The following is a 4,230-nucleotide window of genomic DNA, read 5'->3' on the forward strand; positions in this document are numbered from 1 at the left end:
ATGCAAATACAAAAGCTAAACTGTCAAAATTCTGTCATATTTTTTAATCAGTCCTGACAACATTGTTGCTTAGTTTTCTGGAATAACATTGCAGTGTTGCACTTGATTTTTTGATTCTGTTAAGATTTTTTTCTTTTTTCAGAAGTGTTAGCAGGGAAGTAACTTTTTGACACGACTCTACAAACCCCAATAAGAATTTTCCTGCTGATGCTGAACATTTTTTTATTTCATTTTGATGAAAATGGAGTATTTTTTGTGTAAAAAAAAGAAACCTAATTAGGAACTTCAGTCACTTTCAATAAGTGAGAAGACTGTGACAAATGAAAACGAATCAAGATGAAGGAACATTCATGAAAACAAGGGTACAGTTTGACCTTGTTCTAATTGTACATTTTTTGTCATTTGGTTTTCTTTCACCAACAATTTCTTTCATTCTTGCTGAAAAGGACAGAAGTGATAAAAAGAACAAAACTGGACCTGATGAACAGACTGAACTGAAAAGACTGTGAGAAGGATGACAAGAAAGAGTTTGTTCCCTAACAAAGCCAAAGGAAACAATATCAACGAGTGTGGAAAAAAATGAAGAGGGAAACAAAAGGCAGAGATGAATAGAGATGGGCGGCAGAGAGGGCACGGAGAAGCTGCCGGTGAAGCAGGAAACTTGTTTAGGAGAGTTTAATCAGATGATATGAAGTGCGCAGACAAATCAAGAGGAGAAACTCACCTTCAGACTGGCCTTGCTGTGTGACAGAAAAACAAGATGTGATCAGAATACCCAATCACATCTCAGCGCACTTTGTTTGTCCATCTGGAATCTTTTTTCTGTTTCCTGCGTTTCATCATGAAGTTAAATTGTCTTGGTGTCTGAGCTGAGAACTGAGAATATGTTTGTGTCTATTTCTGCAAAACTTTATCAAATAACATGAGCACTGGATTTTGTGGAAACACATTTTAAAAAGTGGGCTTACTAGTTTTTTTTCTTGTGTCACAGCACACCTCTAGTATTTTAGCAAAAGTGGTCTAAACAAAAACTCCACAAATACTAAAACCCTGTCCCATTTTTTCATCCAAACTAATCTGTATAATTTGTCAAAGCTCTTCAAAAATGTCAACCAGCCTTTTCTAGTTTTCAGTAGGTGTGTTTCTTTCCTTTGTTACTCTGAGATTTAAAGGGGCAACATCATGTAAAATCAACTTTTTTGAGTTTTATATCATGTTATAATGTTATACTCTCATAAAAAAACATGCCCAAAGCCTTGCTTTGACTCATTCGTGCATGTTTGAGAAATCCTGCAGCGTTTTTAGGAAGCCATGCAGAGGAGGAAAATGACAGGTGGGGACTAGAAACGCCTTTTGGTAACAGAAACGCCCCCTGGGATGTGCCTTTAAGCCGAACTTCCCAAGTAGGGGTCTCTGCGGATGAGTGCGGACGAGTGGGCGTGTCACAAGTAAAGGCGATTCTAAAGCAACACACCTGATTTGACGGGCTTTGTTAAAGGGACACACCTGACTGGACAAGCAAAAAAGGGGCGATACTGTACGGCACCACTTTTTCGGGAGAACCCTACTTGGGTCACATTTCTCCTGGTTGACCTTAGTGTTGGGGTCAGGGTCAGGCTGTAAAGACATCAAACAGGATCTAAGGATACCGTCATGTAGGCTTCGTAGCCCACAGTGTTTATGCTTTAGACACGCCCACTCTTGAGACACGCCCACTTTGATTCCGCAGATAACCCCTTCTCGAACTTCCTCATGGCAGAGCGCACCCCCTCCCCACACACACCCCGCCCATAACTCCTGCACATAATATTGGCCCTTTAAATGATCCATCTTATATTCAAAACATACAGTTTAGAGATGGTCCACTTTTAAACATTAAATTTAATTTCAGATGGAATTTTACAGCAAACGTAATGCGGTTAAACTTTCACTGCCTAAAACATTAATTTAACTTACTAAATAAATAAAAATAAAATGCTCAATCTCTTGGAATCATGGGCATGTTTGGTGCTTTGTGGGACAAAGGAAAAGCTGTGTTTTAAAACAGGATAAGAACAACTTTGGCATAAAAGGCAGTGGGCGGTGTTCATTTCATTAGAACACTGGTTTCCAATATTTTGAGTTTCCAACCCACAAATTAACAGAAGCAGAGATTTGTGATGCTGACTAATTTAGGTTGACAAATTAATACGTTTTACTGTAATGGAATTTGTCATGTGGCAAAAATTGTTAGCAGCCATTTTTAAAGAAAATTTTATTCCTGGATGTTATGACCTACAGTGGGGTCTTGACCCTAACTTGAGGAAATGCTACATCATTTATTACTTCACTGAGATGCAGCCGATTTAAGGTTCATAGTACGTGTGTATTCTTGCTTCTTTTTGTGGGGATTCAGCGTGACACCTCATAAGGTTTCACATCTACAGTATTATATTTGGGGGCGTGCATGTTCACCCTGTGAATGCACAAGTTTTCAAGCAAACAATTGAATATATTAGAAAGACTAAAAACCACCCGAGCAACAAGAATCCACTTCTGAACCTTTCAGATGTTGCAGATTAAAAGCGCTGCGGTAAAAGAACACTGCAGAAGCAGTCAATACCTGGTTGCTCCGATTTTACTGGGGTCGTTAATCATTCCAATTGAATGTCTTTACCCTGCTGTTGATGAATCTGAGATACAAATGAGGACCTCTAGTGGGATAAACTAGATGAGATGATAAAGTTAAGGAACACAGTTTCTAGGATTRATCTGCCAATGAGAAACTACCACCAGGTAGCATCCAAAAACATTTTTACACAGTTATTTAACCTTTTCAAATTGTTTAAGTGATGTTTATTCGGAGATTTTTGAAATGTTTTTGTGCAATAGATAAAATGCTTGGAGAATTAAACTGGGTATAAAACTGTTAGTTGAGCAGAGATTTGAAAACATAAAAMAATAAGTTTGCAGGGGCAGCCGTCTACAGAGACTGTTACAATTATCATGTCAGGCAAAGCATGTTGCCGAAGTACACACGTCCGCAATAAATTATGTTTCTAATAGGCAGCTAACCAATGAAAAACTAATATTTTTATGCAATTCTACTCAGAAGTCTATCCACYATGAATTGTTTACATTGACAGTGTGCTCCGTCCAATGTGGCATTGTGCTCGTCCAACAGTGGTCAATCTTCTGAAGCGTGCACATTGCCTTACAATACACCTGATTGGTCARCTGCCCTGACTGGTTGGACTCATAGAGGAAAAAGTCACAGAAACAAAATAACTGGTCTATGTGTAATTTCTCAAAGAAGAAAGGCAAAGAAAAACATATGTTCACAACAGCAATAACTACAAACACAAACAAACATAGAGAGTGGAGAGATGAAAGACAGCGGCAGAATGAACAAACGTGCTCATTTTGTCCTGCAGCGGTTTTAACCTGCTGGTAAAAACCAGCCCCTTGTTTTARGCCTTGCTTCATATGGAGGGTCTGGACCCTCTGCTATTGAGAAATGACTGCTTGCTGGAGGCGTGGACTCTGTTGGAGTTTTAAACAATAGAATCTGATTTTACCCAATCACTAACATTTGGCCGTGACGTATGTTGTGCACCAGCTTGACTGTGAAGGCAACTATGCTAAGAAGCTAAATGGAAATTGTGTGCACTGTAAACAACCATCTCCTACTGGGATGAGAGAAGTAGCAAGCCTCGGTAACGCTTTCTTTTACAGTACCCTTATTACCACATAATTACATGGTAAGAAGAAGTAATGACCAAAAATTACATTTATAATTACATGTAATTACATGGTAGTTACTACATTAGTACATAAATACAACATTTAATTACCATGTAATTACATGGTAATTATTACCTTATTATAATTATAAAACATACATTACAATTACATGGTATTACTACCTCATTACATGTAAATACATGGTAATAACATGTAAAAATAATTTTAGTTACATGGTAATTAGTACTTTCTTACATGTAATGGTACCATGTAATAACCATGTAATTATATATTATTATAATGTAATTACATGGTAGTTACATACAAATTACTACCTTATTACTTGTAATGGTACTATGTAATTACCATGTAATTACATATTATTATAATGCAATTACATGGTAGTTACATACAAATTGCTACTTTATTAAATGTAATGGTACTATGGTAATTGCCATGTAATTATATATTATTATAATGCAATTACATGGTAGTTACATACAAATT

The sequence above is a fragment of the Austrofundulus limnaeus genome, unplaced genomic scaffold (assembly GCF_001266775.1).
Source record: "Austrofundulus limnaeus strain Quisiro unplaced genomic scaffold, Austrofundulus_limnaeus-1.0 Scaffold2, whole genome shotgun sequence".
NCBI lineage: Eukaryota > Metazoa > Chordata > Actinopteri > Cyprinodontiformes > Rivulidae > Austrofundulus > Austrofundulus limnaeus.